Genomic DNA, 26,522 nt, shown 5'->3' with positions numbered 1-26,522 from the left:
TGATCTTATAGAGGTGCAGGAAACCATGAGTGACATAGATAGGGTGAATGCAATCAGTCTTTCCCCAGAGTTAGGGAATCAAGAATCAGAGGGCATAGGTTTACAATGAGAGGGGAGAGATTTAATAGGAACCTGAGAAGCAACTTTATTTTAAAAAAAACATGGAGGGTGGTATGTATGTAGAACGAGTTGCCACAGGACGTGGTTGAGGCAGGTTTAATAACAACATCTAAAAGACAGTTGGACAGATACATGGATAGGAACGGTTTAGAGGGATATGGGCCAAATGCTGGCAAATGGGACTGGCTTAGATGGGTATCTTGGTTGGCATGGGCCAGTTGGGCCTAAGGGCCTGTTTCCGTGCTGTATGGGTCTATGTCTCTAATAAAGCTTTAGACAGAGGCAGTAAAAATTATGGGATTGTGGGGGTGGTATTGATTTGGTAAATAGATAGAAATGCCAATGTAAATGAGTAAGCATTAAATTAAACTAATAACTGAAGGGAATGCTAATATTTCCCTTCTTTTTTCAAAAAAGTACAAAAATTTGGCTTTATAATCTGAATTATATATAAAAACAATCAAGCTATGCTAAACCTCTAGTCAGGCCTCAGTTACAGAAAGCGAAGGAAACCGATTTTAAAAAAATAAAATGACAAATGGATAAATATTTGAAAGAAATAACATTAAAAGTGGGATACCCCTTCCGAGGAGTTAGTATCTGGTAAATGGATACTCGGCTCAATGAGTTAAAGCATTTGGGCCAAGCTTTCCAATCCTTAACTTTTTCCTACTGTTAAAAGATGATTGGAAAAAGACTGATATTCTGGGCACCATAATTGATGTACAAGTCTACCCTATCACATTAGCTACCATGTAACACTGCAACTGTATCCGTGTGCAGTATTTAAGGAATAGTTCCCTCCAAATAAAATCTGCACATTGTCTCAATCTGAGAGAGAACAGTAGCTGAGGAACGTGTGGGGAACGTGTCCCGACCTATAATTCCTTTGAGAACACAAATTTGTCAAAACAAGTTTTGTGCGACCCTTTTAACTTGTGGTTTTGTTTTTGCAGCTGAGTCAGAAGAATGCAATTTTCTTTAAAAAGATGCAAGTTGTTACACTGCACAGTAGATTTACCAGAATAACACACACACACACATATACACACATAAGGCTCAAATACACAATGTTCCAGGGACTGGGTCGTTCTGCCCTCAGAATGATGCTTCTGGGCTATTCCTCCCCACGAATTCAGAATGTCAGCAAACTTATCACACATTTTTAAAAAATGATTCAGGCTCCCACTTTCCCATTCAGCAATGTACTCCTTGGGTCAGGGTGTTTCTACACTAGATTCCGTTAAAAGGACTGCTGCAAGCAACGCTGAACCCCAGCTAGCGTTGCACTAGTTGTCTACGGTTGGAAGCAGAACCGCCATAGCACGGTGCGCGCCGGCAGGGACATCTCAAGAAACACCAGCACATTGGCGAGGGCGGGCTGTTTTCTTTCCCCCTTCTCCAGTCACTGTGCCAGTTCAATGGCAGCTGCAGCTTCTGAGGAGAGAAGGGGGGAATTATATGGAGCCGGCTCTCCGCTTTTGCTGCCTTGATCTTGGCCAACAATGGAGAGAGGAGAGAGAGAGAGCGACGGGGGTAACGCTCCACCATCGCTCGCTGCGGTATTGGTACTCACCGGCTGCAGAGTGACAGGGGCCGCCGCTGTTCTCCTCTCCTTCTGTCAGTCTGAACGCCAGACTGAGCGGAGCACTCGGCTCCGGTGCGAGAGGGGAGAGGGGGGAGGAGGTGGCGGCGGCAGGCGGCCGGGAACAATCTCCCCCGCTCCGCGCCGGGAACCCTCTCCCTCTGCCGCTGCTCTTAAATGACGACGCGCTGCCGAGCCGAGCCCTTATTTACTTTCTATTCACAAAACTCAGGCACCCTGCAAACACCAATGGGCTTTGTGTGTGTGTGTTTCATAGGGAGGTGGGGGAATTACATCAAAGACACTCTTAACATAACACAAAGACTTATTGCAGCACCCGTTTGAAATACAATAACAGTCTACTCACTGCAATATCACAGAGAGACACACATTAATATAAAGTCATGGCTTCCACGCATGTACTATAAACTAAACCAAAAATAAATGGTGCATTCTGATTAATTTCTGGGGTCAATTTCATTCTCATTTTTTTTTCTCCCGTTGCAAGTTCTACTCTTTTTTTAAAAAAAAGCGACAAAAAAAAATTAATCAAGTTAATCATTCAGGCTGGCAGGCAGGCGCGGCTGGACTAGTCAGAACCTGTTTGGGTCGGAGCCGACTGGCTCTTGCCACGTTGGGTGTAATCATCCCAGAGGGAAGCGGCGACTCGCAAGCGAGCGTTGGCCCGTGCAAGCAGAGCGACAGCCACATCCACACCCCCGGAATGAATTAAAAGTTTGCTGCCCAGTTGGGCAGAGGGAGGGAGATTGGGGGCTTCGGAAGTTAGTCACCATGTTGAAATGCTGTATTTCCTGTATGTACATGCAATACACACACACACACACCAACCACTAATGCACAACAGGGAGACAACTTTGCAGAACAAAACACCCGCAACTTCTTAAGTAAATTGACCGAGGTGTGTATTGGACGCACAAAGTTCAATTAAATGCAATAACCATTTTATGCCTAACTAGGAGACACAAGAGACTGCAGATGCTGGATGGATAAATGCATTAACCTATATATTGTATGCATATATTTGCAATATAGCAGCCATGTACATGCAATTAAACGCAACTTTATGTCTCACACATTAGCCACCACAGACAATATTTACCTACATATTTACTTATTAAATACATACATAATACATTATAAACCCTAACCACCAACTCCGCCCCAACCAATGCTTTGCAGATCAACTGTAACTTGCAGCTCCGACCATGATGTTGGTCCCGCACCATCATAATAATTCAACGTTGTCCGGGTTTCGGAACAACGAGGCTCAAATTGCCGAGGGCGGGCGCGGCTGTCACTCTGGCCCCTGACTCCAGATTCTATGCGGATGCACTTGACATCTCTGTTCGCCCCCTCGTACTCTGACGACCTCTTGGAGGGAGATTGTGCTGTGACAAACCTTTTGCTGCAAAGACTTTTGTTTAAGAGGAGCATTCACGCAGCGCCTCCCCGAAATCCTACCTTTCATCCTAATTCTACCTCAGCAACGGAACACTATGGGCCACCTCTTGCACTGCCATGGCCTCGTTCCTTTCATTTTGCACTTGCGTCTAGTTTTTCCCAGTCTTTTTTTTCCTTCACTGTATTGTACAATGTATGCCTAACTTATGTATTGTTACCTGAATCCACCTGCTTGTGATGCTGCTGCAAGACAAGTTTTTCATTGCACCTGAATCTCACTGTACTTGTGCACATGACAATAAACATGACAAGCAACTTCTGTACACTTTTTCTTGGGTGATGGGGCTGACCAAGAGACCAGGCGGATTACGGGTACCAACATATTCCTGCAGACTCCTGCAGGATAGCATCAAAAATCCAGACCAGTTACTGATCTGCTCTCTCGGATAACACTGGACAGTTCTTTTACAGTTAAAAATGAGAAGCGGAGGGATCGCTGCAGGTTAATGCAAATGTTTAAGGTGCACACCTTCATTTACCTAGTGCCTTAAACACTATTAACCACAAGTCCACCAGGCAGTGGTCAGTGTGGAACGTCCTGCAGGTCAGAGTTATACAGCATAGAAACAGGCCCCTTGGCCCAACTTGTCCATGCTGACCAAGCTGTCTGTCTGACCTGGTCCCATTTGCCTGCGTTTGGCCCATATGTATCTAAATCTTTCCCATCCATGTACCTGTCCAAATGTCTTTTAAACATTGAAACTGTACCCACCTCTACAGCTTCTTCTGCTGCTAGTTCCATACTCCCGCCACCCTCTGTGTGAAAAGGTTGCCCCTCAGGTCCCTCTTAAAACTCTCCCCTCCCACCTTAAATCTATGTCCTTTAGTTTTAGACTCCCTGACTCTGGGAAAAAGGCTGTGACCATCCACCTTATCTACACCCCTTATGATTTTATATTCCTCTATAAGATCACCCTTCAGCCTCCTACGTTCCAGGGAAACAGTCCCAGCCTATTCAGCTTTCCCAACTCAAGCCCTCCAGTTCCGGTAACATTCTCATGAATCTTTCCTGCACCCTTTCCAGCTAAATTACATCCTTCCTATAGCTGGGCGACCAGAACTGAGCATAATACTCCAAGTGTGGTCTCACCAGTGACTTGTGGAGAAGGACGCATGGATCCTTTGGGATAACCTGTGGATCAGACTGTCAAAGGCATCTGGCAGAATGCCTCATCTCCATAACTCACCAACAAGCACAAAGACCTTGCTCGGGCAGGAGTGAAGGATCCCTCCTTGTCAGATCCCTTGTGTATAGCTGGTGTCTCAACCTCACTGCACACTGGTGTGCATGGGATGGCCATCCACCTTCCTGTGGACTATGTGTTTGCCAAGAGGTTTGGAGGAGGATGTAGTGGTCCCTGTCGTGGTTCACTCCAGGCAGCTGAGGAATAGACAACTCTGTGATCTACAGGCTTTTCCCAAGAATGCATACAGAGAGAAACATCAACTGCTGTTGGAAGATCATCAATCCGGTGAACTTCATACTTTGATCTGCCTGAAGCTTGTTGGTCTTCCAGTGCAAGCAACTGTCCGCAAACAAAATTTGATGGCTGGAACATTCCAAGGTGCAGGACTACCTGCTGAGGGACACAATGAGGCTTGATTCAGCCACAGCTCTGTCTATACCTCTCGCTGCCTTGGTGAAGCAGCCAGCATAATCAAAGACCCCACCCACCTGGGTCATTCTCTCTTCTCTCCTCTCCCATCAGGCAGAAGATCCAGGAGCCTGAGGGCACGTACCACTAGGCTCAAGGGCAGCTTCTATCCCACGGTGATAAGACTAGTGAACGGTTCCCTAACGGGTGGCACGGTAGTGTACGGTTAGCGTAACGCTATTACAGCACCAGTGACCCGGGTTCAATTCCGGCCACTGTCTGTAAGGAGTTTGTACATTCTCCCCGTGTCTGCATGGGTTTCCTCCGGGTGCTCCAGTTTCCTCCCACATTCCAAATGGGTTAAGAAGTTGTGGGCATGCTATGTGGACGCTAGAAGCATGGCGACACTTGTGGGCTGCCCCCAGAACACTCTACACAAAAAGAGTCATTTCACTGTGTGTTTCGATGTACATGTGACTAATAAAGATATCTTAAAAGATATCTTGTACGATGAAGTGGATTTGTTTGACCTTGCACCTTATTGTCTACCTGCAATGCACTTACCTGTAGCTGTGACACTCTACTCTGTATTCTGTTATCGTTTTTACCCTGTACTACCTCAATGCTCTTTGTATTACCTCAATGCACTGTGTAATGAATTGATCTGTACGAATGGTATGCAAGACAAGTTTTTCACTGGACCTCGGTACAAGTGACAATAATAAACCAATACCAATACCAAAGGATCTATGGGGAAGGACCACAGTCTAGGGTCCTGCCACCACCAGACGGTGAGGGCTGGGCCCTATGTAGCACTTCATGTGAATTAAGAAGGAAATGTGATTGGCATTGAGACATAGTAAGAGAATGTATAGAGAAACACATGTACCAATTAGAGTCATAGAATCATAGCCCAACTGGTCCAAGCCAGTTCCATTTGCCTTCTTAACCTTTCTGATTCATGTACCCATCCAACTGTCTTTTAAAAGTTGCATTTGTACCTGCCTCAACCACTTCCTCTGGCAGCTCATTCAACATACATACCACCCTTTGTGTAAAAAAGTTCCCCCTCAAGTTCCTATTAAATCTTTCCCCTCTCACCTTAAACCTATGCCCCCTAGTTCTTGATTCCCCAAACCTGGGAAAAAGACTGACAGTGCATTCCCCCTATCTGCACCTCTCATAATTTTATACACCTCTGTGTTTGGCCTCATTGTGGCCGTGGAGAAGGCTGAGGAGAGGCTGGTTGGTGTGCGAATGGGAAGGGGAGCTGAAGTGACATGCAGCTGGAAGGTCAAGGTGGCTCTTGTGGACAGAGCACAGGTGCTCTGCAAAACAGTGGCTTAGTCTACGCCTGGTCTCGCTGATGTAGAGGAGGCCACATCGAGTGAACCGAATGCAATAAACGAGTTTGGAGGAGGTGCACATGAATCTCTGCCTCATCTGGAAGGGCTGTTTAGGTCCCTGGAGAATGGTGAGAGAGGTAGTGTGGGAACATGTGTTGCAGCTCCTACAGTTGCAGGGGAAAGCATCAGGGGTCGGGACGGGGAGGGATCGGCGAACCAGGGAGTCATGGAAAGACTGGTCCCTGCGGAAAGAAGAAAGTGGGGAGAGGAGAAGATGTGACTGGTGGCGGGATTGTGTAGCAGCTGGTGGAAATGGCAGAGGAAGATGTGTTGGATGTGGAGGCTGGTGAGGACCAAGGGAACTCTACCTCTGTTCTGTCTGGGGGGAGGTGGAGTGAGAGCAGAAGTCTGGGCAATGGAGAAAATAGAAGTCCAATTTCAGAAAGGGTCACGAACACGGTAACGGGAAATGATGAGAGAACAGTTGGCCCAAAGTTGGGAAATTCAAAGTACCCAACCGAAAGATGAGTTTTTGTTCTTCTAGTCACTATGGCAGTGGAGGAAGCCACAGACAGACAGGTCGGAATGGGATTGGGATCGAGAATTAAGGAGGCATGCGACAGGAAGCTGCGGATCACCCCTGAAGACTGAGCGCAGGTGCTCTGCAAAATTCAAGGCATTAACTGGGGGACAGTCAGCAAGCATGGATGGAAGGGATGAGGAATGAGGAAACAGACAGCAGTTTTGGATTATCTCAACTTTATTGAAGGAGGCTGGCCAGACCTTACTGATGTAGTCAGGTCTGGAATAAACAAAGGCATGGATGGGGTCTCCTGTAGTAGATAAGCTATGGGAGGGGCAAAGTTGGGCGATGTAAGAGATGTTGAAGTATACAGTCTATTTTTATTCATTAGCAGGTGAAGGATTGGCTGGCAATGTGAACATTTATTATCTGTCCCTAATTGCTCCCAAACTAATAAGGCAGTTACAGTCGACTGCTTTGGAGAAGACGTGTAATGATGGTCCAAAAGTTACCTCCAGGTCAAATACAATGCCATGATGTGAACAAACTGATCCAATTTCAGACGGTTGCCATGGAGAGGGATAAATGAGTGATGAAGGAACTGAATTTGAGAATGGGACCATAGACAATATCTTAGTCTTTCCAATATCTAAACGCACTAGTTCCAGTTGAAACATTAATTTACTTGTATTTCTTCCATTTGTGGCCCATGATGTGGTCTCTTCTACATTGCACAAGCCAAATGGAGATTGGGTGACTGCTTTAGCAAAACACCTGCGATAGGTCTGCAAGGATGACTCTGAGCTTTTAATTGCCTGTCACTTTCATTCTCCATCCCACACCCACACCTACTCTGATCTCTCTGTCTTTCACTTCTTACACTGTTGCCAGGAAGCCCAACATAAGCTGGAGGAACAGCATCTGACCCTCCAACCATGTACAACACAGCCCTCAGGACTTGGCATGAGATTCAACAGTTTTAGATCATTGGCCAATCCAGTCTTGATTCTCATCTCTCTAACATTACATTTTTTTTCTCTCTCACCTCTTCTTGTAACTTCAGATTTCATTCATCATCAATAACACTTCCACTGTCACACCTTTTATTATTCACCAGCTTTTACTACCCTCTCCCGTCAGCACCACTGATCTCTCATCAATTTTCTCCCAGTCTCTGCCCTATCACAGTCCTTCCCGTTTGTTCTCTCTGTCCCATTCCCCTTTCTCTGCTGTTTGAAACTTATTTTATTTTTAATTTTTCCTAGTTCTGATGCAATGTCATTGAACAAACATACCCCTTCACAAGTACTGCTTGACCTCCCAAGTCACAGAGTTATAGAATCATACAGCGCAGAAGTAACCCTTATCCCACCTCAGCAATGGAACACTACAGACCACCTCTTGCACTGCCATGGACTTGTTTATGATTGTGTTCTTTTTTGCACTGATGTCTTGTTTGGCACAGTCTTTTTCTTCACTGCCTTAACATAGAACATAGAACATAGAACACATAAGACTACAGCACAGTACAGGCCCTTCGGCCCACAATGTTGTGCCGACATTTTATCCTGCTCTAAGATCTATCTAACCCTTCCCTCCTACATAGCTCCCCATTTCTCCATCATTCATATGTCTGTCTAAGACTTTCTTAAATGTCCCTAATGTATCTGACCCCACCACCTCTGCCGGCAGTGCGTTCCACGCACCCACCATTCTCTGTGCAAAAAACTTACCTCTGACATCCCCCTTATACCTTACTCCAATCACCTTAAAATTATGTACAATTTAAGTATTATTTATATATAATTTATGTTCTGGGTGTTGTCTGAATCTATGTGCCTGTGATGTTGCTGCAAGTTTTTCATTGTACCTGTACCTCAGTGTACTTATGCCGAAGACAATAAACTTGACTTGAAATGGCCCACAGGATCCATACCGATTATCAAGCCTGGTCACACTAATCCTACACTAATCCCATTTTATTCTCCCCATATTTCCATCAACTCTCGCCAGATTCTATCACTGATCCAGGGGCAATTTACAGTGCCTTTTTAAACTACCAACCTACACGCCTCTGAGATGTGGGAGGAAATGGAGCAACTAAAATATTTCCAGCACTTCCTGTTTTTTAGTTTTAATTGCATGGATCCTGCCTGGTCTCTTGTCAAACTGTTCATTCTTCCTACAGAGGATAAACCAGTGGGTTGTTTGTGAAGGGCCCATCAAGCTCAGGACTGATCTTGTGTGGCAAATTTTCAGCATACGTTGTTGGATAATGATCGGCAGTAAAGGAGGCTGATAATTCCTCCAGTGTATAGGCAGGCACAGTAGTGTAGCTGTTAGCGTAACGCTATTCCAGCGCCAGTGACCCGGGTTGAATTCCTACCGCTGTCTGTAAGGAGTTTGTACATTCTCCCCGTGACTGCATGGGTTTCCTCCGGGTGCTCCGGTTTCCTCCCACATTCCAAAGAAGCTGTGGGCATGCGATGTTGGCGCCGGAAGTGTGGTGACGCCTGCAGGCTGCCCCCAGAACACTCAACGCAAAAGATGTATTTCACTGTGTGTTTTGATGTACATGTGACAAATAAAGAAATCTTATCTTGTCAAAAAGGGACTGAGGCTGCCGGTGCTATCAGGTATTACTATCAGGGAAGACTGAACAAAATTCTTAAAAGCACTTGATAGGATTGATGAGGAGAAAAAGTTTCCACACAGAGTCCAAAATAGGCATAGTTAATATAAGATAGTCACCAATAAATCAAATAGAGAATTCAAGTTAAACTCCTTTAGCCAGAAAGTTGTTAGAATATGGTACTCATCACCACAAACAATTGAGATGATTTTAAAGATACATTCAAGGGGAAACTGGATGAGCACAGGAGGAAAGAAGGTTTAGAAAGTTGTCTGGTCTGGTCATCAATCTGAAGAGTTACTCTCTTTCTGTCTGCACAGATGCTGCCTGACTTACTGAATATTTACAGCATTCACTGTTTGTATTTCAGATTTCCAGTATCTGCAGTCATTTATTTTTCCAGTGTGTATCTCTAAGTTCCAGCTTTGTTAATTTTTCTCTTTCTTTCCTCTCTCATCCTCTCTTTCCAGTCACCTTTTTTTGATTTTAGCCTCTGCATCTGGGGTTAACAGGCCTTTGCACCCTCTCTCAGGCAGCATCACCATCACTTGTGCCATCTGGTCCTTCTTGGTTCTCACCCAATCACAGATATTTCCATTGTTCTCTCCACCCCTTCCCTTTCTCTGCAACTCAAAACACAGATGCTTTCTAAGTTTTCTGCTGAAAGGTCATTAAGTGGAAACATGAGCTTTCTCAGTGGATCTTTCTCAATGGATGCTGCCTGACTGCTAAGTAATGTCACCAAAGATTAAAGGCTTAGATTACAAAGGGTGATTACCTTAAGTGGGTTTGTATATGCTGGAATACAGAAGGCCAAGAGGTAAAATATGATATTCTTCTAGCATTTTGTAAGAAATTGATAGGGTATGGAGAATATTTTTCACTGGTTTAGGAGTCTAAAACAAGAGGGCATAATAGAAACATAGAAACACAGAAAAACTACAGCACAATTCAGGCCCTTCGGCCCACAAAGCTGTGCCGAACATGTCCCTACCCTAGAAATTACTAGGCTTACCCATAGCCCTCAATAGACCTATCTCAGCTCCATGTACCTATCTAACAGTCTCTTGAAAGACCCTATCGTATCAGCCTCCACCACTGTTTCCAGCAGCCCATTCCACGCACTCACCACTCTCTGAGTAAAAAACTTGCCCCTGACATCTCCTCTATACCTACTCCCCAGCACCTTAAACCTATGTCCTCTTGTGGCCACTAATTCAGCCCTGGGGAAAAGCCTCTGACTATCTACCCTATCAATACCTCTCATCATCTTATACACCTCTATCAGGTCCCCCCTCATCCTCCGTCTCTCCAAGGAGAAAAGGCCGAGTTCCCTCAACCTGCTTTCATAAGGCATGCTCCGCATTCTAGGCAGCATCCTTGTAAATCTCCTCTGTACCCTCTCTATGGCTTCCACATCTTTCCCGTAGTGAGGCCACCAGAACTGAGCACAATACTCCAAATGGGGTCTGACCAGGGACCTATATAGCTGCAACAATACCTCACGGCTCCTAAATTCAATTCCCCGATTGATGAAGGACAATACACCATATGCATTCTTAGCCACAGAGTCAACCTGTGCAGCCGCTTTGATCGTCCTATGGACTCTGACCCTAAGATCCCTCTGATCGTCTACACTGCCAAGAATCCTACCATTAATACTATATTCCGCCAACATATTTGACCTACCAAAATGAACCACTTCACACTTATCTGGGTTGAACTGCATCTGCCACTTCTCAGCCCAACTGTGCATCCTATCTATGTCCCTCTGTAACCTCTGACAGCCCTCCAAACTATCCACAACACCCCCAACCTTCGTGTCATCTGCATAATCTTGAAATTAGAACCAGGGAAGAAGAGAAGCTTGGAAACAATGTATGATATGAGTTTAGAACCTTCTCTCATTGAAAGCAATAGATGCTACCTCAAGTACACTGTGGCACAGCTAGTAGAGCTGCTGACTCACAGCTCCAGAGACCCGGATTCGATCCAGACCTAGGATGCTTTCTGTGTGGAGCTTGCACATTCCCCAGGTGACCACATGGGTTTCCCCCAGGTGCTCCAATTTCCCCCCACATCCCAAAGGTGCATAGGTTGATAGGTTAATTGGCTGTTGTAAATTTTCCCCAATGTGTAAGTGAGTGGTAAAATTTGCGGAGAGTTGATGGGAATGTGGGACGAATAAAATGGGATTAGTGTGGGATTAAGGCAAATGGCACTTAATGATCGGCACAGATTCGGTGGACCAAAGGGCCTGTTTCCGTGCTGCATCTCTCCATGACTCTATGATTCTAATTAATGGTTTAAAATCAGAGACTGGCGGATTTTATCACGTCATAGGTTAACTACAGGTGGATAGAGTTAAGATACATATCAGCCTTTCAGAATCAGAATCAGGTTTATTTTCACTGATGTATGTTGTGAAATTTGTTGTTTTGCAGCAACAGTACAGCGCAAGACATAAACATATAAAAATTACTGGAAGTTACAGAAGTAAATAAATAGAGCAAAAGAGGAATAACGAGGTCAGGGCAGGCACGGTAGTGTAGTGGTTAGCGTAACACTATTACAGCGCCAGTGACCATGGTTCAATTCCAGCCACTGTCTTTAAGGAGTTTGTACGTTCTCCCCGTGACTGCGTGGGTTTCCTCCGGTTTCCTCCCACATTCCAAAGACGTAGGGGTTAGGAAGTTGTGGGTGTGCTATGTTGGCACCGGAAGTGTGGCAACACTTGCGGACTGCCCCCACAACACTCTATGCAAAAGATGTATTACACTGTGTGTTTCGATGTACATGTGACTAATAAAGATATATTATCTTATCATGGGTTCTGGGTAATTCCTAAAATGTTGAGTGTGGGTCTTCAGGCTCCTGTACCTCCTCCCCAATGGTAGTAACGAGAAGAGGGAATATCCTGGATGGTGAGGGTCCTTAATGATATATGCCGCCTACTTGAGGCACCACTTCTTGAAGATGTCCTTGATGGTGGGAGGGGGTTGTGCCCCTGATGGAAGTGGCTGAGTCTACAACCCTCTGCAGCCTCTTTCAACCCTACGCCTTGCTGAATATCAGAATAGGTTTCAGGTGAACAGTGGCTTACTCCTGTTCCTATATCCCTAGTTTTGGGCACCCCACATCTCTCTATGTCTAACCTAACAAATCTGTTCACAACCAGGTCTCACAATTTGTCCTTATCTTTATCCTAAAATGGTTTTACAATTATCTGTACAGTGTCCTACCTAATGAGATTTGTAACAGAATAAGAGTCAAACACTGGATCTTCTAGGTAGTTGCTCATTTATATGATGTGGGTGTCCTGCAAGGCCAATGTTTATCACTCATCCCTAATTGCCATGAAAAGATGGTGGTGAACACACCATTGCAGCCCAAGTAAAGTTACTTCCATAATGTTGTTTGCATCCTTACTTCCAGGGTTTAGACCCAGTAATGATGAAGTAACAATGAACTATTTCCAAGTTAGGATGTGTGACTAGGAGGCAGGTATTAGCATTCCTTTGTAGTTAAAGCTGGACATCAACTGGGCAATCAGAATTGCAAACTATCAGTAGCTGAAGAAGTCAACTTGAGTTTATTGTCGTGTGAGATACAGGTATTATTAAAAATCTTGCTTGAAGCAGCATCATTGGCACATAAGTTCAGACAACACACGAAACATAAATTATACATAAAAGATATATATAAATTATATAAGAAAATGAAGAGAACATAAAAGATTGCGCAAAACAAGACATCAGTGGGGAAAAAAAACACAATCAGAGACAAGTCCATAGTAGTGCAAGAGGTGGTCTGTGGTGTTCTGTTGCTGAGGTAGGGTTAGGGCTGTGCAGGTCGGTTCAAGAACCTGATGGTTGTAGGAAAGTAGTTGTTCCTGAAGCTGGTGGTATGGGGCTTCAGGGTTCTGTACCAATACACTGGAAGTTCTGGGGAACAAATTGTTCTTATACTTTATACCATAAAAATGTACCAAAATGTGACATTCATAGCAGATTTTATATTACTGACTGAATTTTGGACTATCAAATGGAGTTGCTGAAAATTGATTTTCCAGAGGATTTCTTCCTATTCATTGACATAAGTCATAGAGTTAAACAGCACAGAAGCAGTCCTTTGACCCAACTCATTCATGGCAACCAAGGTGCTCACCTAAGCTAGTCCCATTTGCCTGTGTTTGGCCCATATCCCTTTAAACCCTTCCTATCCATGCACTTTTTCAAATGTCCTTTAAACCTCCACTCCCACTTCCTCTAGCAGTTCGTTCCATATACCCACCACCCTTTGTGTGAAAAAGTTGTCCCTCAGGTCCCCTTTAAAGTTTTCCCCTCTCACCTTAAATCTGTGCCCTTTAGTGTTAGCCTCCCCTATCCTGGGGAAAAAAAACCGTGACCGTTCACCAAGTCATATTGTTTAATGCTCATCGATGACTACGACACAGTTAAATGAATCAGCATAGGAATAAAATAGCCCAAAATAATAAAAAGTGAACAAAAGAATGAAAAGTAATGCAATTGTGCATCCACAAAGTTATTTCTGGGCTACAAATTTATTTTATTGAACTTATTCAGTCATTGGATGTGGAATTGCATAATCTTAACCCAGTTAAGATGAAAAAATGGTGATGTATTTCCAATTCAGGATGATGTGTAATTCAGAGCAGAGTTTGGTAGTGGTGGTGTTCTCATGAGTTCCTGTGAATCAATGCTCCTGTGCTTCCAAGCAGTACAGGCCCCAAGTTCAGGATGTGCTGTCGAAGATCCCTTAGCAAGTATTGCCGTACATCATGTGGCTGGAGCTGAGCCACCAGCAGGGGAGGAAGTGTATATTTAGGGTGATAAATTGAACACCTGGATGGTCAAAAAGCAAAATTAAAAACTGCAGAAGCTGGGAATCTGAAATTTAAAAAAAATAGAAAACAAAGAAAAACAAAGTGCAGGGCAGGCAGCGGAGGGAGAAAGAAAGTTAACATAAGATGAATTACCATAGAATTACCATAGAACCATACAGCACAAAACAGGCCCTTCAGCCCACCATGTTGTGCCGTCCATCAAACCACCCTCACACTATCTAACCCTTTCCTCCCGCATATCCCTCTATCTCACATTCCTCCATATGCCTATCCAACAAATTCCTGAACCTGTCCAATGTATCTGCCTCCACCACCACCCCAGGCAGTGCATTCCATGCACCAACCACTCTCTGGGTGAAAAACCTCCCTCTGACATCTCCCCTGAACCTCCCACCCATAACCTTAAAGCCATGACCTCTCGTCTTGAGCATCGGTGCCCTGGGAAGGAGGCGCTGACTGTCTACTCTATCTATTCCTCTCAATATTTTATATACCTCTATCATGTCTCCTCTCATCCTCCTCCTTTCCAGTGAATAAAGCCCTAGCACCTTAAGCCTCTCCTCATATTCCATACGCTCTAATCCAGGCAGCATCCTGGTAAATCTCCTCTGCACCCTCCAACACCTCCACATCCTTCCTATAATGCGGTGACCAGAACTGAACACAGTACTCTAAGTGTGGTCTAACTAGAGTTTTGTAAAGCTGCATCATCACTTCGCGACTCTTAAACTCAATCCCACGACTTATGAAAGCCAACATCCCATAGGCCTTCTTAACTGCTCTATCCACCTGTGAGGCAACTTTCAGTGAACTGTGAATATGAACCCCCAGATCCCTCTGCTCCTCTACACTGCCAAGTACCTTGCCATTTACCTTGTACTCTGCCCTGGAGTTTGTCCTTCCAAAGTGTACCACCTCACACTTCTCTGGATTGAACTCATTCTGCCACTTGTCAGCCCAGCTCTGCATCCTATCAATACCCTCTGTAAGCTCCGACAGCCCTCCACACTATCCACAACACCACTGATCTTACTGTCGTCCGCAAACTTACTAACCCAGCCTTCCACCCCCTCATCTAAGTCATCTATAAATATCACAAAAAGTAGAGGTCCCAGAACCGATCCCTGTGGGACACCATTAGTCACTGCCCTCCAATCCAAGGGCACTCCCTCCACCACAACCCTCTGCTTTCTACAGGCAAGCCAATCCCTAATCCACACAGCGAAGCTTCCCTGGATCCCTTGGCCTCTGACCTTCTGAAGAAGCCTACCATGAGGAACCTTATCAAACGCCTTACTAAAATCCATATAGACCACATCAACCGCACTACCCTCATCAATCTTCCTCATCACCTCCTCAAAGAACTCTATCAGGCTTGTGAGGCAAGATCTTCCCTTCACAAAGCCATGCTGGCTGTCCCTAATCACTCCATGATTCTCTAGGTGTTCATAGATCCTATCCCTTAGAATCCTTTCTAACAGCTTACCCACCACAGATGTGAGACTCACCGGTCTGTAGTTCCCTGGACTATCCCTATTACCTTTTTTGAACAAGGGGACAACATTCGCCACCCTCCAATCCTCCGGCACCATCCCTGTGGACAACGAGGACACAAAGATCCTTACCAGCGGTTCAACAATCTCCTCCCTCACCTCTCGAAGCAGCCTGGGGAATATCCCGTCAGGCCCCGGAGATTTATCTGTCTTGATATTATTTAACAACTTCAACACATCCTCTCTCTTGATATCTACAACCTCGAGAACATTACCCTTACCAGCACTCCCTTCTGCGTCATCAAGACCCCTCTCCCTGGTGAATACCGAAGAGAAGTATTCATTGAGAACTTCTCCCACTTCCGCCGCCTCCAGGCAAATTCTCCCACCTTTGTCTTTAATCGGACCTACCTTTACCCTAGCCATCCTCCTACCCTTCACGCACATGAAAAAGGCCTTGGGATTTTTCTTAACCCTACTAGCCAACGCCTTTTCATGTCCCCTTCTAGCTCTCCTCAGCCCTTTCTGAAGTTCCTTCCTCGCTACCCTATATTCCTCATGGGCCCTGTCTGAACCTTGCTGCTTATACCTTATGTATGCTACCTTCTTCTCCCTAACTAGTCGTTCCACCTCTCTCGTCACCCACGGTTCCTTCACCCTGCCATTCCTTCTCTGCCTCACCGGGACATATTTATCCCTAACATCCTGCATAAGATCCCTGAACATTGACCACATCTCCATGGTACATTTCCCTTCAAAAGGGACATTCCACTTTACACTCCCAAGTTCTCTCCTTATAGCCTCATGGTTCGCCCTTCCCCAATTAAATATCTTCTTCTCCTCTCTGCACCTGTCCCTGTCCATGACAATTTTAAAGGTTATGGAGCAATGGTCACTGTCCCCCAAATGCTCACCCACCAATAGATCCTTCACCTGTCCCGGTTCATTTCCTAAAACTAGATCTAACGTGGCATTCCCTCTAGTCGGCCTGTCGACATACTGCATCAGGAATCCCTCCTGGACACATTTAACAAATTCTGTCCCATCTAAACCTTTGGCACTAAGCAGGTTCCAGTCTATATTTGGGAAGTTGAAGTCTCCCATTATAACAACCCTGTTATTTTTGCTTCTCTCCAAACACTGCCTGCCAATATCTCTACTGCTACCAGGGGGCCTATAGAATACTCCTAGTAGAGTAACTGCTCCTTTCTTGTTCCTTACTTCCACCCATACGGACCCTAGAGATGATCCTTCTACAACATCCATCCTTTCCGCAGATGTAATAGTGTCCCTGACCAGTATCGCCACCCCTCATCTTCTTCTCCCCCCTTCCCTATCCCTCTGAAAACACCGAAAACCAGGAATATTCAATATCCACTCCTGCCCTGATGTCAGCCACGTCTCAGTAATAGCCACAATATCATAGTCCCCCATACTTATCCAAGCCATCAGTTCATCTTCCTTATTCCTGATGCTTCTTGCATTTAAGTAAACACACTTCAGTCCATCTACCTTACTACTTTTATAGCCTGTATTCTGCTTCTCCTTCCCCAAAGCCTCTCTACCTGTTTGATCTAACTTTTCCCCATCCCCCTCTTCCTCTGACCTACTCCTCCGGTTCCCTTCCCCCTCACAAACTAGTTTAAACCCTCCCGAACCACCCTAGCAAACCTAGCCGCAAGGATATTGGCCCCCTTCTGGTTCGGGTGTAACCCGTCCTCTCTGTACAGGTCCCACCTTCCCGAGAAGAGATCCCAATGATCCAGAAATCTAAAACCCTCCCTCCTGCACCAACTTCTCAGCCACGCATTTATCTGCCACCTCCTGCTATTCCTGCCTTCACTATCACGTGGCACCGGCAGCAATCCCGAGATTGCTACCCTTGAGGTCCTGTTCCTCAGTCTTCTGCCTAGCTCCCTGAACTCGCTCTTCAGGACCTCATCCCCCTTCCTACCTATATCGTTGGTGCCAACATGGACCACAACTTTCGGCTGCTCTCCCTCCCACTCAAGAATCCTGCGGACCCGATCAGTGACATCCCAGACCCTGGCACCTGGGAAGCAACATACCATCCGGGATTCATGCTCACTGCCACAGAACCTCCTGTCTGTTTCCCTGACTATCGAGTCCCCTATCACTACCGCATGTCTCTTTCCCACCCTTCCATTCTGAGCAGCAGTACCAGTCCCAGTGCCAGAGACCTGGTTACTGCAGCTAGGCCCCTGCAGGTCATCCCCCTCAACAGCCTCCAAGGCGGAAAACTTGTTTCTGAGGGGAACAGCCTCCGGGGTTCCCTGCTCTGTCTGCCTGCCTGACTTGTTCTTCCTCTTCCCTCCCCTGACAGTCACCATTATATCTGCATCCTGAACCTCAGATGTACCTGCTCTAAAGGGGGTGACTTTCTCCTGATGGACCGTGTCTACTTAACTCCCTTCTTCCTTTATGCTGTGTAGTGTTTGTAGCTGCGACTCCAGCTCATCAACTCTGAGCCGAAGTTCCTCCAGCCTCAAGCACTTACTGCAGATGTGGCCATCTTGGACCGCAGCAAGGTCCACGAGTTCCCACATCAAACAGCTGCAGCAGGTAAGATATCTTTATTAGTCACATGTACATCGAAACACACAGTGAAATGCATCTTTTGCGTAGAGTCTTCTGGGGGCAGCCCCTAAGTGTCACCATGCTTTCGGCTCCTAACCCGTACGTCTTTGGAATGTGGGAGGAAACCGGAGCACCCGGAGGAAACCCAAGCAGACACGGGGAGAACGTACAAACTCCTTACAGACAGCGGCCGGAATTGAACCCGGGTCGCTGGCGCTGTAATAGCATTATGCTAACCACTACACTACAGACCAAAGACCTTTCACCAGAGCTCAGATTGACATTAAACTCAAGTTGTCCTGGATGGTGTTGTTGTAGCTCTGTTCATTCAGGCAATTGGAGAGCATTCCTTCACACTCCAGACTTATGCCTTGCAATTAATGAAAAGACTTTGGGGAATAAGGAGGTGAGTCACTCACCGCAGCACACTCAGCCTCTGGTCTTCTCTTGTAGAAATACTATTTATGTGGTTGTTCCAGTTAAGTTTCTGGTCTAGGATGACCTCCCTATGATGTTTGGGGCAGAGTTCAGGGAAGGTGGTTAGACTTTCCCTTATTGGAGATTATTGTCCAGTATTTGTGCAGCATGAGTGTTACTGCCACTAATCAGCCTTAGTCTGTTATCCACGTCCTATTGCACAGATCTGTAAGCACAAAGTACCTAACTAGTTGAGTTGATAATGGAACCAAGCACCGGAGTACATTCTGCATCCTTACTTCATGCAATGTGTCTTCAACGCAATTCAGTTTGCAGGAGCAACCTGCCAGTAGCTGATAGGTGGTAACTAACAGGAAATTTTCTTGCCAAGCCTGACCTGATGTCTTGAGACCTCATGTGCTCCAGAGTCAAATGGGGGACTCTAAGTCCAGCTTCCTCCTATTTATATTCCACAGCTCAGCACATCACAGAAACCAGCCTCCCCTCCATGGACTCTGCCTACACTTCTCACTGCCTCGGTGAAGCAGCCAACATAATCCACCCCGGACATTCTCTCTTCTCCCTTCTCCCATTGGGCAGAAGATACAAAAGCCTGAAAGCACATACCACCAGACTCAAGGACAGCTTCTACCCCACTGTTATAAGACTATTGAATGGTCCCCTAGTATAATAAGACTCTTGACCTCACAATCTACCTCATTATGCCCTTGCACCTTATTGTCTGCCTGCACTGCACTTTCTTTGTAACTGTAACACTTCATTCTGCATTCTGTTATTGTTTTCCCCTGTGCTACCTCAATGCACTGTTGTAATGAATGATCTGTATGGATGGCGTGCAAAACAAAGTTTTTCACTGTAGCTCAGTCCATGTGACAATAATAAAGCAATCTACCAACTTACCAATTTACTGCGTCACTACTTTCTGCCACTGGAACAGGACACATGCAGGGAAGGTCATGGAGGGTCTGGAACATAATCCAAAAAGGCACAGTTCCACGGGAATATCTCCGTCAGACTGGTGGTTAACTTGTAGAAGAGCTCTCCCAGATAATAAAGAGAAACAGGTCCTCTCCTCTTCCTGAGGGCTCTGTTTGTGGGGGATGAGGGGAGCAAAAGAGAAGGCAGACAATCTTGTAAGTGTTCTCACCTTCAATTCTTTTATCTGGGAGTCCACTGCATGTGCTAATCATTTTGTGCAAAGAAACATTTCCTCTTATCAGTACTGTATTTGCCTTTAAACTTGAACTGGATAATTAATTCTATTTATTCACATGGAATTGAAGTAGAACCTTGGGTCTGTGGTTACCCAACTACAAGAGATTTGAACACTTAGATATAGGCTGATATTCAGTGCAATACAGAAAGAACACTGCCCCGCTGGAGATGTCACCTTGCAAATAGAGCCATAGAGTTATACCATGTGAAAACAGTCCTTTTGGTCCAACTTATCTATGCTGACCAAGATGTCTAGCTGAGCTAGTCCCATTTGCCTGCATTTGGCCCATATCCCTCTAATACTTTCCTATCCCCGTAAATACTGTACCTGTCCAAATGTCTCTTAAGTATTGTAACTGTACCCACCTCTACAACTTCCTCTGGCAGGTACATGGATGCAGATGGATGTTGTTGGTACATGGAGGTAAATGAATTGTTAAGCTGTCTGGTCTCTCAAGCGATGGTAAAAATACCATCGCCCAATTTTGAAGAGAACCAGGGGATTGTCTCTGGTGACCTTGCGAATAGTCAATCCTCAATTAACATCACTGAAACAGATGCTCTAATGTTCATCTCAAGTGTGATGTGACACTGTGGCATAGCAGGTAGTAATGTCACCTCACAGCTCCAGCATCCTGGGTTCAAGCCTGACCTCTTGTTGTTTGTGTGGCGTTTCCAATGGATGCTCTAGTTACCTCCCACCTCCCAAAGGTATGCCAGCTGGTTGGTAAATTAATAGAATTAGTGGCTGGCAGGAGAATTGGAAGGGAGTTGTTGGGCACGTGAGAGAGAGTAAAGAATTACATTGGGGAAAGGTATTGCTCCGCGAGTTGGCATAGACTGGGTGGGTCAAATATAAAAGAAAAGCTGTGGGAGCTTGCTCTTGCCAAAATGGACTGCTGTACTTCCTTCATTACAATATCATGAATGTTGTAGAAGTTATTATATCAATGCCTTTAGTACATAATTTGAATTTGTCACCTTTTTGAACACGGACACCACCCACTTCAAACTCCCCAGTGTCTTGTGAATGCTCCAAAATAATTGTCAAGGCAGGTCATATTTTCTCTCCAGTCTCTTTCATCTCTCCAATAAATAGTGTCCATGGGGATTTACTGTTTTTGAATCCTTCTATTGGCTGGTTACCTTTGTTGTGAAGGCACGATGCCAGTGACTTGCTTGTGAATACATGTAGCAAGAGGCTGTTCACAGTGTTTACAGACTATTCACAGTGTTTGCCCTGTTTCAGGTCTATGTGTTCAAAGGCTCTCACTTCTCATACAGTTGAAGTGCTGATAATATTTCTCACTATCGTTTTTTTAAATAGCTATGAATAGTGGCCATATTATATTCACTTCTCATTTAAACCTGCCGACTGTACTACAGTAAGTGACTGAGATTGATTTTATGCAAATAATTTCTGTATAACTCTCCTCTGCTCACTACAATTACCTGGAGAAGTTATACTGCATTTAGTGTAGCTTCTGTCAAAAGTTTTTTTTCCCCTTCCCTTGTTTGTATAGAATCTGTTTTCTGAGTAATCTGATTGTTTGCTGTGAGACTAGAATTAAACCCAGCTTCTGACTTGTTGGCTGGCACTGTGCGCCGTCAATAAACATTCTTTTCTCTCTCCAGTTTTGTTTTCTCTTCATTGCTCATCATCTCTCTCTTTACTCTTTTAATTCACGCTTTGTTGCCAGCCTCTCTTAATACTGGATTTCTGATGAATCGTAGAAACTTACAGAATGGGAAGATGTCATTAATCCATCACGTGTGTGCTGGGCAGAAATTGAACCTCGGGTTAATTCCACTTCCTAGTGTCAAATGTAGATCAGTATGTAGATTGCTCTCTGCAATCTCCCTAATCAGGTCCTGCTCCTCTCGCAGCACCAAAAATATCTCCGAATAATGTTACAATATTCACCTTTGGGCTGGGTGTAATGAGCCGCTTCATTCTCATACTGCAGACCACACCATCCTCAGAGACTCAGAGTCATAGAGCAAAACAGCACAGATGCAGGCCCTTCAGCCCCACCAGTCCATGCTGACTATGGTGCCCACCCAGCTAGTCCCAATTTCCTGTGTTTGGCTCATATCCCTCTAAGCCCTGCTCCTCCATGTACCTATCCAAGTGCTTCTTAAATGATACTGTACCTGCCTCAACCACTTCCTCTGGCAGCTTGTTCCATATACTCACTGTGTGGAAAAAGTTGCCCCTCAGGCCCTTTTTAAATCTTTCCCTTCTCACCCTCAACTTATGCCCCCTACTTTTGGACTTCCCTACCATGGGGAAAAGACTGTTACCATCCATCTCATTTATGCCTCTCATAATTTTAAACACTTTTATAAGGTCACCCCTCATTCTCCTACATTCCAAGGAACAAAGACCTCGCCTGGCCAACCTCTCCCTATAACTCAGGCCTTCTAGTCCTGCAACATCCTCGTAAATCTTCTCTGCACTCTTTCCAGTTTAACCACGTCTTTCTTCTAACAGGGTGACCAAAACTGTACACAGTACTCCAAGTGCAGCCTCACCAATGACTTATACATCGGAACATAATGTCCCAATTCCTATACTCTATGCCCTGACTGATGAAGGCTGGCATGCTAAACACCTTTTTCACCACCCTGTCTACCTGTGACTCCACTTTCAACGAACTATGCACTTGTACTCCTAGGCCCCTCTGTTCTATTACACTCCCTAGTGCCCTACCATTCATGGTATAAGTCCTATGCTGGTTTGACTTTCTAAAAATGCATCACCTCACATTTATCTGTATCAGAATCCATTTGCCACTGCTCAGCCCACTTCCCTAACTGATCAAGATCCCCCTGTAATCTATGAAAATTTTCTTCACTATCAACAACACCTTCTAATTTCATATCATTGGCAAACTTGCTGATCAAGCCTTGTGCATTCACATCCAAATCATTTATATAAATAATGAATAGCAAGGATCCCAACACTGACCCCTGCGTCACACCACTAGTCGCTGGCCACCATTCCGAGAAACAACCTTCAACCACCACACTCTGCTTCCTACCTCCGAGCCAATTTTCAATCCACCTACTTAGCTCTCCCCTGATTCCATGGGACCTAACTTTCCAGACCAGCCTGCCATAAGGGATTGCTCAAGTCCAAATAGGCAACATCCACTACCCTATCCTCACCTACTTTTTTGGTTACCTCTTCAAAAAAAAACTCTAAAAGATTCATCAAACACAACTTCCCACACACAAAGCTATGCTGACTCCCCCTAATCAGACTTTGTCTATCCAAATACTGGAAGAAAATCCTCCTCAGACATTACTCACTATGTTCCCTTGGTTCCACTTCTAGGAATTGAATGTAGCCTGGGCATCTCTTCCTGCAGTCACCTTTATCTCAGGGCTCACCTTCTTTGACCCCATCTCATTTCCAATTTACTTGCCAACTCTTGGTGGCCTCAATCACAGTTAAGGGTCAGCTATTGTCTCCATATATATGGCACACACACACACACGACATCTCCACCCTATTTGCTGTCTGTAGGCATTTCAAGGGGAATTAGATAAATACTTGGAGGGATTTGGGGAATGAATGGGAGAAAGATACCAACAGGACTGCATTAGTTTGAGGGTAATTATGGTTGGGTAATAAATGCCGGCCTTACCACGATGCCCAGATCCTGAAACAATGAATAAAAACAAAAACCTAGGAGCAAGTACAGACTTAATTGGCTAAATGGCTTCTTTCTGCACAGATCTCTGATTCCATGATATAATCATACTAACTCCTCAGTTTCTAACCCATCAGACTGCTTACCACCATCTCAGCTCAAATTAATGACAATTCTTCTTGTTAAACATCCAGAAATCCAGACTAATGTCTTGATGGGCAGACACAAGATCCATACACTTCCTATTGACCCTATTTCTGTCTCCAGCCATTATGTTAGGTTGAACCAAACACTTCTTAATGTTAGTGTACTCCTGAAACAAGAGTTAAGCTGCTGACCTCATTTCCTCTTAATCACAAAGGCCATTCCATTCCACCTCTGTAAATTTGTTTCCTTCTCTATCTTAGCCCATCAGCTGCTGAAATCTCCATCCATTTGTACCTAGTCTCTAAACACCTGGCCTCATTTTCTTTTTCTATAAACCTGGTATCATTAGAAATACTTCTGCCCATATCCAAACTGCCTGCTTCCACTACTATCCCCGGTAACCGATTCCAGGCACCTACCACTCTGCGTAGAAAACTTGCCCCTCATGTCACCTTTAAACTTCCCCTCCTTTAACCTTAAAAGCGTGTCCTCTGGTGTTTGACATTTCTACCCTGGGGAAAAGCTTCTGACTGTCTACTCTATCTATGGCTCTCATAATATTAAAAATTTCTATCAGATCTCCTCTCAGCCTCTGTTGCTCTAGGGAGAACAGCCCAAGTTTATTCAACCTTTCCTTATAGTTCATACCCTCTAATCCAGGCAGCATCCTGGTAAACCTCTTCTGCACCCTCTCCACAGTCTCCACATCCTTTTTGTTTAATGTTAAGGATACTATTTAAGCTTGTTGCACTTCTTGTTCTTAATTCCCATTGCCACTCCACTCTCCATGTGCAAGCAGTTTCTATAAGGTATGCAAACATTCCAGTAATCAGAATCAGATTTATTATCACTAACATATGACATGAAATTTGTTGTTTTGCAGCAAAAACATAAAAATCTACAAATTACAAAAATAAATATATAGTGCAAAAAAAAAGGAATAACAAGGTAGTGATCATGGGTTTATGGATCGTCCAGAAGTCTGATGGTGGAGGGGAAGAAGCTGTTCCTGAATCATTGAGTGTGGGTCTTCAGGCTCCTATACCTCCTCCCTGATAGTAGTAATGAGAAGAGGGCATGTCCCAGATGGCGAGGGTCCATAGTGATGGACGCCGCCTTCTTGAGGCACTGCCTCTTGAAGATGTCCTCAATGGTGGGGAGGGTTGATTGTGACTTCCTCCCTCTAAGTGCAGAAACTTCAGTTATTACTTCCACTTCCCCTTTCTTAATACAGCTCTCTTTTCCTGCATTACTTGCTCTACATAAATAGCAAAATTGTTGCATGGAATGCTGCCCTGGCAAATGCTGCTCATTTACTCCAGTTTAAGGATAATTTGGTCCACCTTACTCTGTGAAGAGATGAAACATCATGCATTAAATAAACACATGTATATATTTTGATATTATAAGCAATATGTGCTCAGTTATCCTCTTGTCACATTGCTAAAGCATATCTTGCAAGTCATAGACTACACTAATGTTACAAAAGAAAATATTGAAAATACTTAGTAGGCCAAGCAGCATTTGTGGAAAGAGATACAGAATTAACATTTCAGGTCTGATCTGCTGAGTGTTTCCAACATTTGACTTCAGATTTCCAGCATCTGCATTTTCTAACATTGTGTAATATTGTTTCCATATTTCTAATATTTGCCAGTAGCCAAAGTAAATATTGCAGAGTTATACAATTAGATCATTACCTATTCATGCATGTAAATGGTAGAGTAATTAAATGTGATGTGATGTATCTTGTTGGAAGGAGTAGTGGAATGGTTCAGCTACTCAACTAACAGCAGGAGGCCTGGACTTTTGATCCGGAGTCCCAAGTTCAAATCCTGACACAAAGTTGAGGAATTTAATTTCAAATATTGAATGAATCTGGAACGTACAAGCTAATGCCAGTCATGGTGTCTGTTAAATGACAATATTTCACCAAAACATACCTGTTTCACCACTGTCTCTCAAGGAATGCAGGAGGATATCCATTACTTAGGGAATGTAAAGGAGATGAAGATAATTACTATGTAATTCATTGAGGAGAAGCTTGTAACATACACAAGTGAAAATGTACTTGAAGAATAAGACAAACTAATGAAGGAGGAAGCTCGTGAGGAGCTTATGACACACAGGAAAATTGCCTGGGTTTGCGCTGCAGATTTGATGTAATTATTTGTAACTCAATAACAGTTTGAGATCTGGGGCTCTGGCACCCGTTTAATGCTATTCCTTCTGCCTGTTGTGTAAGGTGACTTAAGTATTTCGAGAGAAGGCCTAGATATTTATATCCGGTTAGTAACACTATATGTGTTATGTAGCAGGGACAGCTCATTGTACTTTGTCACTGAAATTCATTCCATTGATATGAAGAACAAAACATGACACTGCTACACAGCAGAATCATGTAATGGTTACAGTATGGAAGAAGGATATCATGTCCAAACCCATTCTATCTTGAAACAACCTAGCTGGTCCCTCCCCCTGCCCTCTCCACATAGATACTTATCAAGATCCCTTTTCAATGCAACAATGCATTCACTGTTTTCCCAGTATTGCATTCCAGAACCTAATGACACCTTGTGTAAAGAGGTTTTTCCTCATGTCGGATCTGGTTATTTTCGAATCTGCAGGTTCTTTCAGGAGTCCAAGAATGAGTTGAAAACAACTTGGTGCTTCAAAGTTTTATTGGAAAAGTTTAAAACAAAGAAACAATCACAGAGCACACAGCACTAGCTTTCCTACTGGGAGATGAGCAGAGGAAAAAGGAACCAAAGATGAGCTAGGGCTGGGGGGAGGGGGGGGGGGGTGCGAAAGCGAGCAAGAGA

The 26,522-nt window shown here is 44.5% G+C and overlaps 1 protein-coding gene and 1 long non-coding RNA gene across 4 annotated transcripts in view; both read right to left on the bottom strand.

Moving 5' to 3' along the window:
* Positions 1-1,931, bottom strand: part of LOC127567935 (volume-regulated anion channel subunit LRRC8D-like) — a 73,463-nt gene extending 71,532 nt beyond the window's left edge. For all 3 annotated transcript variants that reach the window (XR_007955960.1, XM_052011152.1, XM_052011154.1), the window contains exon 1: positions 1,697-1,931. The gene's annotated coding sequence lies outside the window, so the exon portion shown is untranslated. The remainder of the gene's footprint in view (positions 1-1,696) is intronic.
* Positions 1,932-14,038: 12,107 nt separating this feature from the next.
* On the bottom strand, positions 14,039-25,747 carry LOC127568650 (uncharacterized). The gene is made up of 3 exons (XR_007956047.1): positions 25,644-25,747; positions 19,580-19,766; positions 14,039-14,148 (listed from the first exon to the last, which is right to left on the bottom strand). It is a non-coding gene; the product is annotated as an uncharacterized LOC127568650 (long non-coding RNA).
* Between the last annotated feature and the right edge of the window lie 775 nt (positions 25,748-26,522).

This window comes from Pristis pectinata, chromosome 3 (genome assembly GCF_009764475.1).
Source record: "Pristis pectinata isolate sPriPec2 chromosome 3, sPriPec2.1.pri, whole genome shotgun sequence".
NCBI classification, from domain to species: domain Eukaryota; kingdom Metazoa; phylum Chordata; class Chondrichthyes; order Rhinopristiformes; family Pristidae; genus Pristis; species Pristis pectinata.
The sequence above is the reverse complement of the archived record's forward strand: the minus strand, read 5'-3'. Positions and strand labels throughout refer to the sequence as shown.